We start from the raw sequence: 21613 nt of genomic DNA, 5'->3' as shown, positions 1-21613 counted from the left end.
GCGCCGACTTGGAATGGGCACGGTGGCCATGTTGGTGGGTTGAAATAATGCCAACATTTCTTTCTTCACCTGCAGGACCATAGCTCCCATGTCCCTGGGCCCTGGGTGGAGTGGAACCCACAGATAAAGTCTTTGGGGGGACCATTAGGGCTTCTCTCCCTGGGATATCTGACCCGCGGGGCTGGGCATGTGTGCTGGGCTGTCAAGAAGAGTTATCTCCAGACGGCCCCTTGGCCTGCCTGTTTTCTCCTCCGCGGTCCCCTCCTAATTCATTTTCCGCCTTTAATGTACTGTTGTGGAGCTTCCTCTCCCATTAGGGCCTGTAATGTGCACCGATTCCCTTCAGCTTGACTGCCCTTAATAGGCAGCGTAAATAGAATTTAGTGTGGCATGCACTAACATCTCTATCCATTGTCCAGAGATTAAATACTTGCCACCGATGGTTCATGCATCATCAGCCTCAGGCCCCGTCTCATAGCTCCCAACCAAAGGAGGATATTAAATTAATTTGCAGGTTGCTTTAGCAAAACCTAACAAAAAAAAAAAAAAATCCTCCACAGGAGGAGATGTGGGAGCTCGATGCGTCTGCCCACCATCAATCACAGGGCGGGAGGGTGGGAGTCGATTAGTGACCAGGGATGGTGTTTTAGTCCGTCTGGAGCTGGGTCCCCTGGGGGCCACATTGCTTGGCCATCCAAGTCTGTCTTAGTCCCCAGGCCTTGGTCCACAGCCAGACCTTCCTTTGGTTCTGGAATCCAGTCTGATTGTGGAGTGAGGGGTGGAGAGAGGGATGTGGGGTTAGAGTTCGGAATGCAGGAGCGACTTTCTCCTCTGTAAGGGGTAGCCTAAAGACAGCATGTGACATGGCCATGTGGTCCTGGTTTGGAAGCTCCCTGAAACCTCCCCTTAGACTTTTTGGGTTCCTTTGGCATCCCTTTCTCATTTGGGGCCCTGCTTGGCTGGCTGTCAAGTCTGGGATGAAGACCGACTAGGAGATGATAGAGGTGAGGCTCAGAGCGGGGCCTGCCTCTGGGCTCCCGCTGGGCATTTATGGGCCTTTCTGCATTGAATGGTGGTTTGTGTCATCAGCCACAGTCACATAGGGGAGAGAGACTGTAAACAGACCGTGACAATCCAGGTGCGAGAGTTTTATACTACCTCGGAGATTCCAAGGGGGCACTGGGGAGCAGGTAACCTTTGGGTTGGACTTCTGTGCAGAAGCAGGAGCTACCTATCAGGGTGGAGGCAAAAGGAGTTCCAAGCACACAGACGGGAGGTGCCACCACACATGATAATGTCAAAGAATGGCAGGGAGTTCAGAATGGCTGGACAACCTGGTGAGCAGGGGTGAGGCTGGGAGGTGAGCTTTATGTGGAGGCAGTGGGAACCATGGAGGCATCATCAGCAGGAGGGAAACATGGTCAGAACTATGCTTGGTGGAATATTCTGGAATAGTGAGAGGATAGCCCTCAGTGGGGTTAGGCTGGAGGCAGGCAAATCTAGGGAAGACTTGCACGAATCCAGGGGAGATGGGACTAGGACTGTGACACCAGTGGGGACCAGAAGGGTGAGTTCTGATTCTGGACTGAGAGTCTCCCAGGCAGGGGAAAAAAAAAAAATGATTCCATCTCCCCCCTCCTTCCTCTTAGTTCCAGCATGGCTGGGAACAACAGAACCCAGTACTTGTGCTCAGCTGGGCACTGGGCAGAAATGCCAAGTCCAGGCCCCTATCTGCCATGGGCACTGTCTGCCCAGAAGTAAGGCCCAGGGTGGGCGGAGCCAGGGATGAGGGGTCTGGCTCCCTTGAGCAGGGTTGGAATGGAAGGTGCCTCTAGCCGGCGGGTGGACCCAAGGGGTAGCCACTCTCCCAACAGGATTGGTGGCTGCCCAGCAAACCTATCACCAGCCTCTGTGCCAATTTCTGAGCAGATATCACTACTCAACTAAGTCACTTTTCCCAGTGAGGGACAAAAGGATCCTTTTCAGCACATCTCAGCATAGAACACCAAGGCAGCCGCCACTAATGGGCTGCAGCCAGCACAGGAGAGTTTGAGCAGGCCGTTGAGTTGGAAACAACCGTGTCTAACCTGGGATGTCCCTGGCCTGACCACATATGATGACCTGAGCTTGGCGCATGTGGCCATTTTTCCTGATAGGAACTGATGGAACCAGACATTTAGTTGTTTAACTCCAAGTCAGGCTCTCCTTTCTTCCCAGGTGTGAGCGGGCGTGATGGGTGTAAAGAACCTTGCCTTTCCTCTCAGATCTTACCTGCTTCCAGTCCACCACCCCACCCTTCCCTGCATGGCAGGAACGTGGCCGGTCCTTGTGGCTTCTGGGGCAAGGTGAGGAGGGGTCTTCAGCAGCTGCACAAGACTCCACTATGGGCCGCCAAGGGCTCCCTGCTGAAGCCTTCCACCGGTGGCCTCCACTCACAGTGCTTTATTAATAGCTTTTAACACAATCATTTGGGCTAATTGAAAATGGGAGCAATGCTAATATGCTTCTTACATTTCATTCCTTTTTTTTTTTAAATTTCAAAAAAGATGCTAAAAGCATTTATCGAGTCATTTCTGGAGAAAAGAAATAAAAAGGTCTCCCCTCTGGCCATTGCAATGGTGTGGTCTCCTGCCAGCACCCCACAAGGGGCGCTTGTGGTTCATTAGCATGATTTAAGATGTCCAGGTGACCCTGTTATAAAGCCATCAGTGGGGGCGGCTTGGAGACATCCTTTGCTCATGGGTGAGGTATGCCTTACTCATCCTGAAGGTGGAGATGAGTGGGACAGGACGAGGGGTCTTTGGCTAATGTCCCCTTACTGTGGCCCCTCTGTGTTGTCTGGTGTGACTGTGGCACAGGCATGGTTATGGGAATGAGTGGCTGGGATTTAGAGTCTCGGGAGAGCAAGGGCTAATTAAGTCGAGTTTAGGGTTAGTGACCCTCTTTTGGTCAAAGGGGACAAGTGTGCCTGTGATTCTCCATTCACCCTCCTTCTCTCCCTAGTGCATTTTGCTGGCCTTCTCTGGGCCCCAAAAGGCTGACTTCTGGACTTGCTTGGAGGGTTCCCATTGGGTTTTGCCAATGGTAGCCACTGTCAGGAGATCAAAGGGTGGAAGATGAGAGCCATGGATCTGCCTTCTCCTTGGGTGTGTGGTTTTGTGGCTGACCTCTGGCTCACTCTGCCTGTGGCCTTCCAGGTCATGATGGCCCAACCAAATCCTCCTTCCATTCCTGGTTCTCCTGCCTCCAGCATGGGATCATGTACCCATGGGGAAGGCCCTGGCTCCCCGTCAGTCACCTCCAGCACTGCTTCACAAAACCTTCACCTCCATATACAGCTCCCTCTGAAATCTCTTCTGGATGGCCGGGTCTGGTATGTTCTCCCACTGAGCATAGCTGAATACATGTGGCCAGGAGCTCTTTCTAAAATCACTTCTCCCCTCAAAGGATCAAAGTTTGCCCTTGGCAAGGCTCTCTGCACAGTTCTGAAGACCACTGGGAACACTGCCAGAATAAGAGCAGGGCTCTCCAGGGGGATCCTTTTGAGACCAATATAGGAATATGGACGATCTGGCAGCTACCCACCCTGTGGTCACAGTTCAGCTGTAGATTGTGTGTGTGTGTGACTGAAAGCCTGTGTGTGTGTGCACAGGCAGGTGTTCTTGACAAGAGCCTTTGTGGGAAGGGGAGAACTCCAAAGGAAAGCTCTCTGGATGCATCTTCCAGGTATAGGAATTCCTTAGGACCTTCTGTCCCAGATCTCAGCTCATTCTGGCAGGGAAAGACAGCTGAGGACCAACTGAGAATCCTCTTGGAGAAGTGAAGAGGTTGGGTCAAGTCAGCAAGCATCTGCCTTGGACAGTGCAAAGTGCTGTGCTAGACTTTAGAACTAAAAACACTGACTTGGACTTGGATGCTGGCTACATCTAACTGGGCAGTGACTTGAGGTCTTCTTGTGTCCTCAGTTTCTTTATCTGCAGTAGGACCAATGTTCTCTGAAAGCCTTGAGATTCTGTGGTCCTCTCTGAGTCGGGAAACCCAAGTTTGTCACCCTTGGCACTATTGCCATTTTGGACGGGATAATTCTTTCTTGTAGGCCATCATGTGCACTGGTTTGGTAGGCTAATGGAACCCACCACATGCCCGGCCATGGCTTACCCCACAACTGTCTTCATGAATGGAGTTGGACTTGGTTATAGGTTTTGTAATCCTAATTCTGAGGTGTGGGACCTGGGCTTCATGAGGCTCTGGGAGTGGAATTCTCCATGCCTTCCTGTTCCCGAGACCAAAGACTCATTTACTTAATGATCAGATAAAATCTGAACTTGGCCCATCTGAAAGCCCAGCTGTGTGGTGTGAGGGAGGGATTGAAGGAGGGAGACAGGAGCAAGGTGTGTGTGTGGAGGGTCCCAAGAGGTATGGGGGGAAGGAACTGGACCTGCAGTGATCAGGGTTAGTCACCTCTTGGTGTCCCTTGGGCGAGTTATTAACATCTTTGTGCCTCGGTTTTCTTATCTTCGAAATGGGGGTGATAATTGTAACCTGCTTAGTGGGACTCTTAGATCAGTCAAGATCCTGGAGGGACAGAAAGGGCACACTCCAGAGGCTTCCCCAAAGGGATGTCTGGAAGGAAGGGACAATCTACACAGCATGGGCAGGATTAAGGAAATATAGGGGTTAGGGTTAGCAAGAGCAGAAAACAGGGAGCCCTCCAACCTGTCCAGGCTGGAGGGGCAAGGGAGAGAGAGGTGTCTCCAGAGGCCACGAGAGCTGGAGTCTCATAACTCCTCCTCCTCGTCTCCCCTGATCAATAGCCGTGGCTGCACCCCTAGCAGGACCACTCACCTCCTCCAGGGGCCTCCCACTGTCAGAAAGGACCCCAGGACTGGAGGCAAATGTGGCACAGCAGGAAGAGATCAGCTTTCTGGGGTGCTGTGCATGTCAGAAAAGGTGGAAGAGTGGATGGGGGCAGTGCGTGGGGGCAGCCAGCATATGGCAGGTCAATGAGTGGCTATTTGCTAAGTGTTTTGAACAGTGCCCCTCAGGCAGGGAGTGCTCACCTGTGGGAAACCCTGTGCTTGACTCCGGGGTCCTAAGTGAACCTCTGCAGCCTCTCCTGGCCCCAGTGCAGGGCTCACCTCTGGGAAGGTCACAGGCTCTCCATTTTGGAGTTGTGAGGACTAGCCAGGCTGGCTGTGGGGTGGTGCCCCTGGGGAGACCTTAGCCCAGGCTGGTCCCCAGTCCCACCTCACAGACACCCTGGGCCTCGCCACCTTGCCACCTGATCCAGAATGCCTAGTGTATTTGTCAGCCCTGCTTCATCTCCCTGCATCCCTGGTTCCTTTGGTCTGACCCCACATGTGGACCAGAAAGGGGGAGGCCTCAAGGGCCCTGTCTGGAGAGAAGGTGGCCCAGTCTTTGTTTTGCCCTGAATCCCCTTATCTGTGGACATTTCACGAGGCCCTGAAGGGATTTTCCTTTGGTTTTATGAGCCCTTTTGTGCAGTCCTGCAAATATGGGGTGGCGAGCCCCCAAAGAGCTCCTCTGGTGCCTGTGCTCCTAGCTGCTTATAGGGGTGCCCCATCAGGGGATCCAGGGTCTAAGAGAGTGCCCTGACTGGGTGCAGAGGGAGATAAAAGGGCAACATTTCATGAGATTTCCTGTCTCACTTATCATATGGGTCTGACTGGGTTGTCTTGTTGGTAGAAGGTGGGCTCCCCCCACTTCCAGGGCCCAACCACCTGAAGGGATCTGGGGCCAGAATCCCTTTCCACACAGCTCTGACAGAAGCATGCAGGGTGGGGTAGACCTGCACTCAGCTCCTAGGGTGGCACAGGGAGGGGAAGCTTCCTAGCCTCTCCTCATCCCCAGCCCCACCCCTTCCGTGGCTGGTTATCTGTGTCTAGTGGGATCAGGGGAGCCCTGGACCCTCTTCCAGTTCCAGCTTGTTCTGACTCTCCATCTAGGGTCACCAAATAAGATCAAGGATGCTCAAATTTGGATTTCAGATAAACAATGAAACAATCATTGCTTGGCATAAGTATATCCCAAAGGTTGCATGGAACATACTTATGCTTAATGACTTATTATCAATATGAAATCCAAATCTAACTGGGTATCCTTGGTATATTTATTTATTTATTTATTTATTTATTTAAATGCTAAACCTGATAATCCTGTCCACCCACAATCTCTGGCCTCACCCTCTTCCCTCTACTGGCCCCCTAAGTAGGCTTTTCAGTGCCTCCTCCCCTTCCTCCATGGTTCCTTTGCAAGTCTCACACCCAAGCTTAAAGAGTTCTGCAGTGGGGTCATTTTGGACCCACAAAGTCCCCAGGGACTGGTGCGTTGAGGCCTGGCTCTTACTGGGCTTTGTCAGGGGTAGGGTGTGGAGGCACGAGCAAAGGGGTGGACATGTCTCATGCTGGGGAGCTATGATACTTGGTTGTCCCCCTGCCCACAACCAGCACGGGAGGTCCAAGCATGTGCAGATCCCATGCGCAGCACTTAACTCACCTTATTTCATCTCATCCTCCCATAGGTCTGTGAAGCTGGCACTGAGGGTATCTGTGTAAATTACTAACCCAAGGCACAAGAGAAGTTAAGGGCTTGCCCAAGGTCACACAGCTCACACGTAATAGAGCGAGAGTCTGAATTCTGATCTGACTCTAAGGCTGGGGGTCTTAGTTGCTGGACTAAACAGCCTCCTCTTCCAGGTCCTGGCCATCTCGCTTCTGAAGGTGTCATCCTGCCGGGGGTGGGGGTCGCTCCATGGAGGGGGCTGCTGCTCAGGAGCGAGGCTGGCTTGGGCACGTTTTCTGCACGCCCCCCGCCCCGTGCAGCTGTGTAATGAGCCCACATCTGTTACCACCACATGTTGCTTAGCGCTACGCAGATGTAAAGTCTCAATTTTTCTAATTAGCAGCAACACGAAGTCTATCTTAATTTTCTCCTCCCCTCCCTCTAATAAACGTGATATTAACAAGGTTACACGTCTGGGTTTTTGCTGGGTGTAATTGAATCAGGTCACAGATTTGATTAGTGGGGTGTGGGGCACCGGGGTCTGGTCAGGCTGAGGGGCTGGGTCCCAGGCGTGGATGCACCTGGGGATGGGGAGAAAGAAGAAGGTGAGGGGCGAGGAGGGGGTGGGGAGAAAGACAAGTCTGGGAAAAGAAGCGAGTTGGGAGTGGGAGAGCGACAAAGACCTGAGAAACTGAAAGGCACAGATGGGTGGTGGGTAGAGAGAGAGGGAGGGACAGAATAGTGGGGTGACAGGAAGAGGGGAAGAGAGAGAGCAAGAGAGGGGATGGGGGGGGGGGGGGGAGGGAGTGAGATGGGGGCAGTGTGGAGCCAGACAGACAGAGGCAGAAGGAGAAAGACACACATGCAGAGACCACGTGAGTGATGGATAGACAAAGGAGGTGGAAGACAGAGTGGAGAGGCCGCCTGTGCCTGTCCCCGGCTCCCAGCCTTCTGAACTCCCGGGGTTTGAAGTGGGACAGGCAGCCACAGGCCCCGTCCCCTGCAGCCCGCACTGCCTCTCCTGAGCCCGCTGCTGGCTCCCCTCTCTGGGCCTCCCTTTCTCCATCTGCCAAAAGTACCTGTAAATCTCACTCCCCGCACTGAAAGTCCAAGATTCTCTGGAGCCCCTCCCCACTTCGCTCCCTGCTTCCATTGGGGAACCTTGGAGAGGTAAGTGGCAAAGCTTCAGCCACTTTCAAAAGCCTCATGGCTCCTAGCCCCAGCTGAGATGACCCCAGGATGTACCCCTTGCCAGTGGGCACCCTTGGACAGAATGGGGGGAGTGGGTGAACCAGTGGCTGGAATGGGGCCCTCGCCCCCAGTGGGCGTCCCTCTGGGCACCCTGCACTTGCAGTGGCTCCCCACTGGTCAAACTCCAGGCTCTGGGTCATCCGGTCTCTGCTCACGGGTCTCCGTCCTCTCCTCTGTCTCTCTCCTGTGTCGCCCACTGTCCCCAGCCCCACATGCTGTTCACACCGCTGTACCAACCTGCCCTGTCCTCTTTCAAATCTGAACTCAAATGTCATTTCCTTGCTGGATCTTGCCCTGGAGGACGGAGGAACTGGCTTCTTCCTCCGAGAGCACATACTTCTCTCCCCTTCCATGGCATTGGAAGGATGTCGAAGCATTTACGCAGCCGTCTCCACACTGTACTGCTGTACCTGGCTAGCACCTGGTGGGGGCTCAGCGTGTGTGTGTGTGTGTGTGCGTGTGTGTGTGACAGCATGACCAGGTGTGTGGGTGCCTGAGTGGCCACATGTGCCAAAGGAAGCTTACAGAGCCTGCCATGCGTGGCAGTGCCGCATTCCTGCTGTGACCATCTCTCCCACTGATGACTCAGTCCCCAGGGCCTTGGGAGGCGCTGAGAAACTTCTGTCAAGGGGCAGTGGCTTTTCCCCCCTCGCTTAAATGAGATATGAATAATTGATGTGGCTCCTGAATAATTAATCAGATATTCAATAAGGAAAGTAATTGTTTGGCACATCCCCCATGGACGGCCAGGCTCTGCCGCCGCCGTGCTCGGGCTGGGAACCTGGCGGGGGTGACGGGCTCATGAGGAGCCCAGTGCCAGCTGGGGGAGGTCACCTTGTCCTGCCCTGCTGGCACTCCCGTCCAGCTCACCGTCCCTCGGAGGCCACTGCCTGTCTCCAGATGCCAGCCAGGACCAGGGTCTGACAGGACCTTGCACCCCACTCCTCCGTTCGCCACAGCTCCTTCCCTGCCCCTCCTGCTCTGCAGGGCCTCCCCCAAAAGGAGGCTCGGGCCCAGGTGCCAACAGAGGGGGTGGTGGGCAGGCTTCCTCCTCCCCCCTGCTCCCCTCCCCTGCCTTCGGGCTAGTTCAAGCCTGGGATGCACTGCCTGCTTGCCGCCTCAGGGCCAGGCTTCCCATGGGGCTCTGGTGAGGCGGGGGCCTGAGACGGTTGCTGAGGTGCGGTGCGTCCAGAGCCCAGGAAAGGCCTGGAGAAGCGCCTCTGGGTTGGGGTCCCCATGGACCTGCTTGCGCTTGTCGCTCTTCAGAGACTGTTTTCTCCCAAGCCCCCTGCCTAACTTCCCCCACCCTCTGTCTGTAGGGCCCACCCCTTCCCTCAGACTGAGGTCTGTGTTCCAGGGAACACTTGCCTGCCAGTGTCTGCCCGCAGTGACGGCCTTGGATGGGCCCACTCCCCTGGACAGTGTGGGGTGCTGGAGCCCTGCTTCTGTCCTCAGCGTGTGGGCACAGCGTGTAGTTCTGTGGGCAGACCAAACACACATATACGGGTCACACATACCAGACATACCAAGACACGCAGACACTTTTGCCACACATACCACACACGGAGCCCACCAACGCACACATCAGGCATAGGTCCCATACACAAACACATAGATACATGCTGTATTACACACCACACACAACACAGAACATGTACACAAGCCACACACACACACACACACACACACACACACTGGACATACATACCACACAGTTGAACACGTGAACACACAGATACATATGCCATACAAACATACACACAACCCCCAGAAATGCACACGGCAGACATAAAAACCATACATGTGTCATGCACACACACAAATCACACATACCACGCTGGAACATAGCGCACATATGAATACACATATGATGTCCACTACACCCCCTCACACCATTAACACACACACACCACACATCACACACACCACACAAGCACATGTGAACACATGTCACACGCCACACACACAGCCCATAGACACCTCCCCACAAACACCATCACCCCCACTCCCTCTTCCAGAAGGTCTACATTAATCCTCAGGGACAGAACCCTGAAATCTAAAGGAGGGTGAGGTTCTCATTCCTGCCTCCAAGGGGCTCTCCCTCAGTCTCAGGACACGCAGAGGTGTTTCCTCCTTGTCCTTCACCCCTCCCCACGGAAACTTCTGGTCTGCTGGGAGAGAGGACAGGCTCATTTCTGGGGTCTCCACCTCCTGACAGCCACCTCCTTGGGCAGACAGGTGGGTGTTGGGAAGGGCCGGAGAGTACACGCTCTTGGAGGAGACGAGGGCGGGGAGGTTCCAGGCTTCCAGTCGGGGGAAGCCCAGTGTGCTGGGCGAGGCTCAGCTCAACTCAGCTAATGAGGGAAGGGCATGTAGGTGGGTAGGGACAGAAAAGTCTGATGGGTTCCTGTGTGGGTGAAGAGATGTGTGTGTCCATGTGTGTGTGAGCAAGTCCACAGGTGTGTGTATACCCGTGGGCACACTGAACGCCTCAGATGTGGAAACAGCTCAGAGGCCCCAGTTTCCCTCTCACAGACCTCACCTGTCCTGCTGTTCTCTGTCTGTGTGTCTCCCCCAGGGCAAGGTTGTGAAGGCTGTGGCTGTCCCCGGCCAGCCCCTGCTTTGTGCCGGTCTCCCCCCAGCCTCACTGGGCAAACACACAGAAGGCCCTGTCAGGGGCAAGTGGTGGGCAGCCCGGGGCTTCAGATCCCGGCTGGAGACAGAGGGGCTTCTGGGTTGGGCAGCTCGGGGTCTGCACGGAGGCAGCAGGCTCCTGTCTGGGTCCCCCATGGAGTGGCCAGCAACTTCTGCACGTTATTTCCTGAGCACCTTCTCTGTGCCAGGGACCGTGTGGCGCCCTAGAGAGTAGCAGTGAGTAAAGAGAGGAACTCCTAGCTCTTGTTTTAGTCAGGGAGACAGACCGTGAATGAGAGAAAAGTGTATCGTTTGTTGGACAGTGATCATTCTGAAGAGAATAACTAAAGCAAGGAGAGGGGTAGGAAATGTAGACGGAGCCCGCACGTCAGTCAGGCACCAGACAGAAGAATAAAAATCACATTAACAATTTCCGACACTCTGGTTCAAAATCCCTTTAGAGAATTTAAGTAGGGAATTGGTTACAAGGAGGGAAGGGCTGAGATGCTCAGTAGGGAAAGTGGGGCCACTGGGAGAGGAGCAACAGAAGAAAGCCCCCAACCTGCTAGGCCTGGAGGGATAGGTCTGGGGCGATAGCCATCCCCGGGGGTAGCCACCCTCCGTCCAGCCCTGCAGGTGACTTTCATCCCAGGGGAAGCTTGAGGAGGCCCCCAGTTTCCGGATGAAAACTCCCGGGATGTGATCTGTCAAAAATCACCTCGATGTTTTAGGAAAACCTGGATTCTGTGGCTGAGCTCTTGAGATAGCTGTGAAACGGGAATGGTGCCATGGGGTAAAGCTCTGCATACACAATTAGGGGTTTGTCTTCTCGGCCAGCCCCCAAGAATGTCCTGGAGCAAAATAAAGACCAGACTTCAGGGTAACCCCAGGAAGCGTGGGAGGTGGCCTAGCCTCAACGAAATAATCCCCAAACCTGCCACTGTGGGACAGTCCTGCACAAAAGATCCTCCTTGGCGTAAGCTTGGTGGCAAGTCCTCAAGGAATAATCAGTGATAATTCTGGATGCTCCTGGCTCTCTCCTTGGGAGATGGCAGCCAGGGCTTCTGAACAGAGCAGTGGTGTTCTAAGGCACTGGTTTTTCTATGAGAGGAATGGGGGTAGGGAGTTGGGCAGTCCTGGTGGCAGCTGAGGTTGGATCCTATAGAAGATGCCATTGAGGTCTTGTCCCACATCTTCGGGACCACTGGAGCCCACCTGCAACTGCAACCAATTTCCTTGGTCTCTTAAGCCTCATGTCTCTTTCTCCATGCCCGAGAGCTCTCTCTGATATAAAGGACTGAAGGAACCTGATTGGCCTGCTTCTCGGTTTACCTCCCTGGCAAATGACCTCTTTCCAAGTCCTGGACTTAGGGACCCCGTTTAAGGGAACCCACGCTGAGACAGGCCTTATCTGCTGCAGGTCTGGGTGGCGTGGGGTGGGGGGTGGTGATGTGGAGGGAAACAGGGGTCTGAGCTTGCCTCCTTGACTCCATCTCTCTGGGTTACTTTTGGGAATCCAAGCGAGATGCCAAATGTTCTGCTTCTCACCTCAGGAAGAGTCTCCGTGCCTGACAGGGGAAACCTTTTAGCATCTAAGCTTTTTGTCTCCAGCCGTAGAGCAAAATCTCTTTGCTAGACCTTGAGTTTCCATGCTTGGTTTGAAAGAATATGGTCAGCATGGCTAACAGGAAGGCTGCATTCCCTGAGGTGACTGTTCTCACAGTCTTTTCCTCTTGCAAGTGTCAGCAAAAACACTCTTCTTCTCAATGGCCCAAGTTCCTAAGGTCTTTTAAAACCCTTCCAATTGTTTAGACAACCCCTGCCTGGCAGCCTAGTTTGTCCCTTCTGATTCTAGTTGGAATCTATTGGAAAGGTTCTCAGTGTTCAGATCTGTGGGTGGCTGTTACCCTCCACTATCAGTATTGGCATTGCCTCTTTGTAGGACTGCTTCATGTGCCTGTAAAGTTTGCATCTGTACAATTCCAGAGATTGCCTTATACTCAGATTATGACGTGAATGATGTCTCCTAGACTTGTGCAGTGTACAACCTAAATGACTGTACACAGCAGCCCTGCTCTTGAAAATAGCAGGTTGCCTTACTGTGCTCTCTGGCCACTGTTTCTCCCTGCTCCTGGATTTCTGTTCTGCCAAGGCTCCTGGCAATAGAGTAGGCCAGCAACCTACATTCTGATGAATGGACCAGTCAAAAGTTCTCCCACCAATCTTGGGGTGTAAAGCATTTGTTGTTAGTAGGTACAGGAGGTGGGAGGATCAGAGGCAGCAGAGACTGGTGAGTGATTGGAAGGGCAAAAGAAGGCATCCCAGCCCTTAGACCCTGAGCTCAGGGAACGCCTCCTTTAGGACTGACCTTTCAGAGGTCTCCCACCTGCCTGAATGTAGCCTCAGACCTTCGCCCCCTTTCTGGAGCCTGCACCCCTTCCTGGCTTTCTGACTGTCCTTGGATCTCAGAGGCTTCTGGTGCAGACCTGCTGCCTGGCCTTCCCAGGTTTTCCAAGGGCCAGATCAAGAGGCCCTTGGAAAGATTTAGGGGACACCTGGCTGCTGGAACATTCCAGAAGTGAAGGATTCAAGGAAAGGAGGGTGTGGCAGGATTGAAATCGGAGAGAGGAACTGCCACCCAGGACCTAAGCTCTGGGTTATATATTCATGGTCAGAAATGGCTCTGTGCATCCCGGCGCAATTCAATGATTTGTCAATGAAGGCCTCCTCGCGCCCCCTGCCCCCGCCCCTGCCTCTGATAACATTTACAGTAAATCTATCGCACTGACCATTAAATCCGAGGCCGCCTCGAGCGATCGCTTCAATGGGGTGCTGACAGGCCGGGAGTTAATAATGACGCAGACGCTAACCTGTTTATTGATTTGCTTTTTGTTCCCTTCAGCCTCGCTCACTCCTTCTCCCTCTCCGAGGAGAAATCTTGGAATTAGTAATCAGGTGACAGCCTCGCCCCCTCCTGTTCCCAGCCACGTCGTTCTGCTTAAACTCTCTGAGATAAATTACCCCTACCTCCGCGGCCCCTGCCAGCCATTCACTCTCCCAGTTACTCAGCCCACGATGCCGCATCTGTCACCGGAGCCAGCAGACAGAAAAAACATTAACACAGACATGAAAGGCTTTTAACTTTGACAAGAGGAGCACAGCAAAGTTTTATATTTAGCCCCTCCAGCAAAGGCCACGGTCAATGCATTAGGGTGGGTTGTCAGGCTTGGGTGAGGAGGGAGAGGGTTGGGACCACGGGGCCGGGAGGGCGGGAGCCCGGGATGGTCACTGCCCTGTCCTCTTCCGACAGCTGGACAGTTACGTCATCAGAGGCTGAGGAAAGGACCTCGGGGTGGGGGGCGGGGAGCGGTGGTCTCTGTCTTTGGGTTGAAATAGAGATTTGAACTTTCACTTTAAGATTTTGTAAGATGTGGTGTTGCCTAAAGATAACCCGTTGGGTGGTGGCCGTGGCGTTGCTGATATCCACAAATAACAGGGATCCTTTTATGGAAGCCTGAAAAAAAAAAAAACCCAAAACAAAGAGAGGTTGGCCTCACAGGACACGAAACTGAAAACAGAAAAAAAAAATTAGAATAATTTGTTTTCTCCCCAGTGGCCACTCCTTTCAGGCTGGGTGCACCCCACTTCCTCCTCTTCCTCCTGTTTTTTCTGCTCCTCCTCCTCTTCTCTCTTCTCTTTTGTTCTCCTTCCTCCCCTCCCCTCCCCCCCCTTTCCCCCTCCCCCCTCCCAGGCTTCTAACTGAGCCCTTGGGGGCTCCTTCCTCTTCTGTCAGTCTCCTACATCTATCCTTTTCTCTAACTCATGAAAAGATTTCAGAGGTAAAGAAATCGTCTGTTTCTCAGTACTTTTGGTCCCCCACCCTATGCTTTGTGCTTTAGGAGGGTTCAAGGGTTTGGTTGGGGCGCCTGGGTGGCTCAGTGGGTTAAAGCCTCTGCCTCTGGCTCAGGTCAGAATCTCGGGGTCCTGGGATCGAGCCCCTCAGCAGGGAGCCTGCTTCCCCCTCTCTCTGCCTACTTGTGATCTCTGTCAAATAAATAAATAAATAAAATCTTTAAAAAAAAAAAAAAGGTTTGGTTGAAGCAGGGCATGTGCCCATATGGACACACACCTGCATTACAACTCCAGCTGCTGTGGCTGGAGTGGCTTCCTAGAAGTCACAGAACTCAAATTTTTCTCGGAGGAAATCAAAGAATTCTTTAGAGCTAGCATCTGGGAGTGGCTTGGGGAGGGATGGGGATGGAGGTCCCAGGCTGGAGTCAGAGCATGAGGGGCCACGGTGAGAGGCAGGGCCCCTGGCATGCTGGAGAAGGACACTGCAGCCAGCTTGGGCAGCAGTGGGCAGAGGGCTTCCAGGAGGTCAAGTGGGAAGTTGCAAGTGGAGACCAGGATGTGGGGAAGGCTTTGCATGATGCTTGAGGCCAGAGTCGTCCCAAAGCCGCCCCTGAGATCAGGATTTGGCTGTGAGGGTTTGCCTTGGGAGGTGGTCCCAGGAAGCACTGGCGGGGAGGGGTGTGTGAACTAGGGAAGGGAAGCCAGCCTGTATAGCCGGCCTTGATGAACAGGTTGTTGCTTTGGGCAACTGGGACACAGCCCTGTGGGAGCCTTTAGGAGAGCACAGGGAACACAGCTCCAAGGGGCCCCGCCGCCAAGGAAAGGGAGAAAACCGGGGCTGTTAGCTGAAAACTGGTCTGGGTGGGAGAGGCATTTGTTCCCTGGTGCTCCTGGCCTGCCCTTCTTGGGGATGGGAGACCCTACCGCAGGTTCTCAGCCAGGATGAACTTGCAGCAGACTGAGACATTGTGTGTGGATGCTGCTTTTTCCCTTTTAGGGACTGGGTCATATGTATTCTTGATGTCGTAGTATATATTTCATATATACTGGCTCATAGTAGGTGCTTAAAAATGTTGAACGCTACCATCTCACTGTCATCACTTTAATCCTGATCTCCTTTCTCTAGGAGTTTACGAGTTTGTGGAGGGCAGAGAGGGGGTGCTGGTCAGTTTTCACCTCCGGAGCCGAGCACAGCCCTGTGTGCAAATTAAATGTGCCGGTAGGGTTTGTCTAAGGAACAAGTGAAGGAAAAACAGACGGATCCTGTGGATCCTTGCCCTGGGGGTATAAAAACGAGGCCGTCTTGGCCCCCCCGGGAGCTGTGGGGCAGGACACTGAGGTGAGGCGGGAGGGCAGAATACGGGAGCGTGGAGTGGCCAGGGCATATGGGAGATGGACGCATCAGGTGCGCTATTCAGGGAGCCCAACAGTGGGAAGCAGAAGGCCAGCCCCGGGCTGAGATGGAGCCCTGGGGGGCAGGAGACCAGCTGTGGATAGATGGTGTCCAGCGGCATCTCCTGCCTGTCTCCCTCTTTCTCACCCCCTTTCATGAAGCCTCGGGGTCCCAGCCAAGCCTGGCAGGGTCCAGGAGTTTCTGGGTCAGCTCTGACCGGAGTCTTGCCTTCCTAAGACTGGCACAAGAATCCCTCGTTTGGAGACTGGGCCTCCCACCTTAAGGCAACCCACTCCCTCCTTCTCAGCAGCTGCTCATACTTCCCTGGGGCTCCCGGAGTTGAGAAGAAGGAACCCAGAGAAGCCAGAGGTTTAAAGGCTCCCTCAGCCCTTCTCAAAGCCCAGGCCCTCTGTGGAGGTGGGGAGGGGTGAGGATGGCTTCACTCTCTGGAACTCCTTGGCCCCTGATTCAGCCTTCCCCATGGGGTCCAAACCTTGCCTACTTTCTGGAAGGGACCGAGTTCTCGGAACTCGATGGCCAGGACAAGGTCTGTTTCCTTTGTCCTGGGGCAGGGTGGTGAGGGTCCCAGCAATTCAAGTGTGGGGGAAGGACGCATCTGGCGACCCTGGAGGCCAGGGTAGCATTTCACCCATGCCAGACAGGGTGAGTCCTTGGCCGCAGGACAGGGCGTAATAGCTCTTGCTCTTTGCACGGAGACAAAGGCTGAGAGAAATCAAGCCGGAGCAGATCTGTGTCTCTGGGAGCCGCCACAGTTGCTGAATGTGCTCTTTCTGAGCAAGTGAGATTTCAGTCCGTCCTCTCCCCGCTCCCCGGCTGCCGGCACGTGCAGGGGTGGCAGCCAAGCTCCCGAGCCCCTTCAGAGAAAACGGACACTCCTCCCGGGGAGGCAGAGCCTGTGTCTCTGCTGCCTTGGCCAGTCTGGGGACACGGTCTGCAGCCCCTGGTTTGGCGGCCATGAGGACGGCGTGCGGACCGGCCAGTGGGGACTTAGTTCACACGTTGCCCTCCAAGAAAATGATGCCACTGTCTCCTCCCTACCCTCCCCACCTTGATTCCCAGATAAGACCAGTTTTGCACGGGAGGGATGCAAAGAAAGATGCAGAGAAAATGGGCCAGAGACCTGAAGAGAAAGATAAGCGTCTATCCAGGTGACATGTTGCGGCTGCTTTTGGTGAACTTCAGAGAGTTGGGTGTTGATGGGAGACTCCCGAGCCTGGCCTGCACCTGCCCTGTGTCTCCCAACCCCCCGTTTCCTTTCTGTCCTGGGCTCACCACTTTCCTCCCCGTCTCTCTCCATCTGTGGGCGGGCAGGGTGGGGACCACTCCAAGGATCTAGGGAAGGGCTGAGACGCAGGAGGACTCCCAGCCCCGTGTCACCTCCTGGAGAATGGTTAAACCAGGGGCTCACACACTCGGCTCTTCCACTGGATCCCCCCAGCCTTCTCTGTACTAGCAACAGTCCCGCCCTCAGACGCCTGTATGTAGAGAAAGGACGGAGAGGGACGAGGCAGGGATTGGGTCTTAGGAAACAGGGAGGGACCTTGGAGGGCATGGTGAGGAGTTTGGCTTTTATCCTGTACAACAGTGTGAGGCTAACTGAGAATTTAGGCAGAAAAGCGAAATGCTCCGATCTTGCAGGGCGCGCAGGCTGCTCCGTGGCAGAAACGTCGGGGTGAGGAGGGCAGAGGTGGGGGGGCCGGTGGAAGACACCTTGCTTCTCTGCTAGTTCGCGCAGTGTCTCCTGCCCTCCTTTCCAAGTACGGTGGCCGTCCCTGAGGTCCCTTGTCTCGGGGGTGGCCAGGGGTCGGCTTCTTGTGAGACAGAAGCTGCTGGAAAACAGAGAAACCTCGGAGTGAATTTTCCTCAAACCCAGTGACCAAACTCTCTCGCCTACGGTTTTCGGAATCTGTCTTTATCCTGCAGACAGCGACATTCGTGCTCCAGACTTCTGGGGCCCCTTGTGCTCTTCCACGCTGCTTGGAGATCAGGGATGAGGATTCTTCAAGGAAGGTGGAGTAAGCAGAGGACCGACATTGGAGGCAGACAGACTCGGATTTGAATCTCGCTCAATCAGCCTCCAAGCTTTGTGACTTGGCTTCGCTGAGCTGCTTTTTAAAGATGGGGTTGCCGTAAGGACTGCATGAGGGAGGGCCCAGGAAAGCTGCTGGCTCATAGGGTGTGCTAACATGCTCCTTCCTTCAGCCCTCAGGGTGCCTGGGTCTGGAGGGGGAGAGCTGAAGCCTATTGCTTGGTCACCCCATGTGGCAGGCGAGAATTCTACCACTGAACCACCCATGCTGGTCACCCCACGTGGATCGGGCCAGGAGGCTCAACCTGCAAGCTTTGGCCTGTACCTGTGGGCCCGGAACATCCGGTCAGGAGGGGCGATTCAGTCAGCCATCAGCTAATGGCCCAGCTTCAGGATTCCCAGGCGGACTCTGTGATGACATCTCTGTTCTGCTCTGTCAAAGCATGCCTTTGCCTGCCCGATGACACAGCCACAAAGAGGGCCTTGACTCGCCCTCTGTGTGGACGTTTGAGGTACTTCTACTTGGGGTGGTGTGCCCTAGGAATGGACCCACACAGGTGGGTCCATGAAGCCAGTGAACAAAGAGCCTACAGTCCGCCATCTTGTGGCCTGGCTTGATAGGCCAAGATGTTTCCTTGATTGCCTCAGTGGGGGTGGTGAGGGGGGAGAGGGTGGAAACAGACAGGGAGATGCAGGGTTGAGAGAGGGCCCTGACCAGAAGGATAAACCATTGCTGAGCACAGGGGGCAAAAGGGCTCTGTAGAAGGTATCTGTTGTGGGCCAACAGCGTGCCCCTCCAATTTCATATGTTGAAGTCGTGACCCCCAGGACCTGAGATTGTGACCATATTTGGAAGGAGGGTTTTTAAAAAGGTAATTCAGTTAAAGGGAGGTAACGCCCTTCTGTCCAGGGGAAGAAGGCGATTTCAAAGGAAGAACTGTTCACCCTAGGACAACGCCGTTGACAGTCATTCCGGCCTCTCAGATATTTGCTCCTTTCATGGAGGAAGAGTGAAAGGGTCCTCACACGTCATCAGTTTTTTTGTGGCAGGCCTGTGGGAGCTGTGATGTCATGGCCAAGATTTTGGCACTTGAGAGATCTGAGTTCAAAATGTACTCAAGGAACTGATGTGCTTTGTGCCCCAGGGAAGCGTAGTGACCTCTTTGAGCCTTGATGTTCTCAGCTGCAAAATGGGGACAAGACTGTTGCAAGGACTGAATGAGTTAACTCATGGGATGCAACCAGGATGGTAGGTTCCCAGCACACGATCATTGCTGAGTCTGTGCTATTTTCCCTTGATTTATTTTTTCAGACAAAGAGACCACTGGAAACATGTGTGGGGATGCAAGAAAATGAATGTACCACAGACGCGACCTCTAGGATTCTGGGTTGCTTCGAAGTTCTTAATAAGACACTGGGGTTTCTGTGAAGGCACTCCATTATTTCTGGGTCTTCTGGAAGAGTTGGAGACCTGTGGTGGAGGGAGCAGGTTCTTGGGGTCTTTCTGGTCATGTCATGGAAGTTGGGACACTGGAACGTACCATGCAAACATCCCCAAGGTCCCAGGGATCTTGTCCAACCTGGGTTTCTTTAGCACTACATCCTCTTTCCAGAACATTTATCCTATTTCTCATGCCTAAGGGACATCTCTCTTTGGATGTCTCACAGTTAGCCAAGCTCAAACCAGTGTCACCTTTCCCTCCAAACCTGCTACTCCTCCGTTCATCTCATAGCAGACAGTAAGTACCACCACCCAATTATTCTCTTAATGAGGAGCTCTCCAAGTCCACTGACGCATGGCCTGACCTGCTGACTTCCTATCTGTTAGCTCTGATATATCCCACTGACCCTGCCCAAGTTCATTTCTCCAGCATCTCCTCCTCAGATAATTGTTTCAGGCTTCTGATCAACCTACCCTCCCTCCATCTCTATCATGGTGTGTTTCTAAAATACAAATCCAATCTGTGTGTCTCACCTGCCTAAAACACTCAATGGCTTTCTGTCCCTTTGGGATTGGTTGGAAGCTCCTTAGCATCTCAGCATTCAGAATCCAACTTCCCCTCCACTTCCTGCCTATTACACCTCTCCCCTACATGTCTCCATGGCGAAACGTGCTATGCTAGGATATTACTTGTACTCGGAGTATTGGGAGTTCTCTGCTGAGTTCGGTCAATGCCTCTCTCCCCCTTCTTGTCCACCTGGTAAACTGTCTACCCTTAAAGATACGATGCAAAAGTCACCTCTTCCATGAAACCTTTCTCATCCATCTCCTGCCAGGTGGAGAGAACAGTCTCTTTCCTTTGCATTTCCACAACAGAATGAGTTTTGTGGTGAGCTGAGGTTCAGATGAGCTCCATCGCTTGCTAGGACGGAGAGGGTGAAGAAATTATGGAACTGGCTTGAATCTTAGCTTCCTTGGGTGGTGGAACATGAAGAGTTCCTAGGGAGAGGGCTCTCATGAGGACTGACGATGTCTGGTCCAAAGATTATGCTCTCTGTAAACAGGAGTGGTTATACACGGGAGTGTAATTGTTTACATGTCTTCCATCTTCCTCCTCGCTGCTGTGCTCCCAGCTCAGAGCTCCTTTTTGGGCTGGGCCCTGTTGTGTCTGTCTTTGTGTCCTGTACCCAAGCAGCCAGCCCAGGGACTGTCACGAAATAGGTGCTCAGATTTACAATTTGTGTTCATTTTTTTCTCCTTTGCCATGGTCTAAGTGGTTGTGCTTCTGGGGTCCTAAGTTTTCCTCTGGCTTAGGTTCCAGGGGCTGGGGATGGTGAGGACTGCCGGCTTTCCTCCATCTCTACATGTAGGGGGACCACTTGTCCCGGTTTGCTTGGGACTTCCCTGGTTTTATCACTGAACGTCCCCATCCCAGGCAAACCAGGATGGCTAGTCACCCTCTAGACATAGAGCTGGGTGTGGGGTTAGAAGTGAAGAGGCATCAGAGTTCACCAGGAAACTAGCAGAGAGAGCACAGGTTTTCTGGATGTTAGCAAGAAACCAGGCAGACAGATGCCAGAGGTTTCCTGGTATTGTGTTCTAAAGCATACAGCCTTCTGCTTTCAAGGGCATTGCCTTCTCTCCTCCTTCATTTGATTCCAACAGGGTTTAATTATAAAACTATCATATCCATGTAAGTAAATATTTATGTGAACACATATAAACACTGAGTGTGGTTATTGAGTATTGAAGAATATACGTACGCTGAGCTACCTAGAAATTCATATTTACATCTCTCTTCCTTCATTTGATTCCAACAGGTTTTAATTATAAAACTATCATATACGTGTAAGTAAATATTTACGTAAACACATATAAACACCGGGTGTGGTTATTGAGTACTGGAGAATATATGTACAAACGCTGAGTTACCTAGAGATTCGTATTTACATCTCTCTTCCCACCACCTGGCCAACAAGACCGCCACAAAGATGGCACATATGGGCCTGAAGGAGGTGAGGAGAGGTTGTTTTAACTCGGAAGCGGGCCACCATCTGTTGGTGGGGGACGCCCATACCAGTGTGGGGAGGTGGTCCGTGGCAGCCCCGGGCTCTGTTGTTGGTGAGTGATGTCCATCCTGGCTACAGGAGGGAGAAGAGGCAGTCGATACACCACGTGCTTGGGATTCCTGGTCTCAATGTTCCTTGCTCACTGTCACCTCTGTAACCGGCTTCTCTCCACCATGCACTGTGCCTCTTGGTCAGGAGTCATGGTTGTTGGCGTCCGCCAGAAGTGTGGGATTCTATCCTCCCTGATGGACTTTATTCCAAAGTCACGATCCTCCCTGTTCCCACGTTCCTTTGTCCTGCCAACGAGCACCTTGGATCTCCATCTTCTCCATGACGTTTGCAGCTGGTTCACTCCTCTTTTCCCTCCGATCTCTGCTGATGGGCGAGGGCGTGCTCAGAAA

The 21613-nt window shown here is 53.4% G+C and overlaps 1 long non-coding RNA gene across 2 annotated transcripts in view; it reads left to right on the top strand.

Annotated features, from left to right (window-relative positions):
* LOC132022757 (uncharacterized) overlaps positions 1 to 18294 on the top strand; it is an 85644-nt gene extending 67350 nt beyond the window's left edge. Inside the window, exon 4 of one of the 2 annotated variants that reach the window (XR_009405695.1) lies at positions 17876 to 18294. This is a non-coding gene — a long non-coding RNA (uncharacterized LOC132022757). Of the gene's footprint in view, positions 1 to 2217; positions 2283 to 17875 lie in introns of those variants that run through there. The other variant, XR_009405696.1, reaches the window with a different exon arrangement.
* The last annotated feature ends 3319 nt before the right edge of the window (positions 18295 to 21613 follow it).

The sequence above is a fragment of the Mustela nigripes genome, chromosome 7 (assembly GCF_022355385.1).
Source record: "Mustela nigripes isolate SB6536 chromosome 7, MUSNIG.SB6536, whole genome shotgun sequence".
NCBI lineage: Eukaryota > Metazoa > Chordata > Mammalia > Carnivora > Mustelidae > Mustela > Mustela nigripes.
Note: the sequence above shows the minus strand (reverse complement) of the source record. Positions and strands in the feature narration are given on the sequence as shown.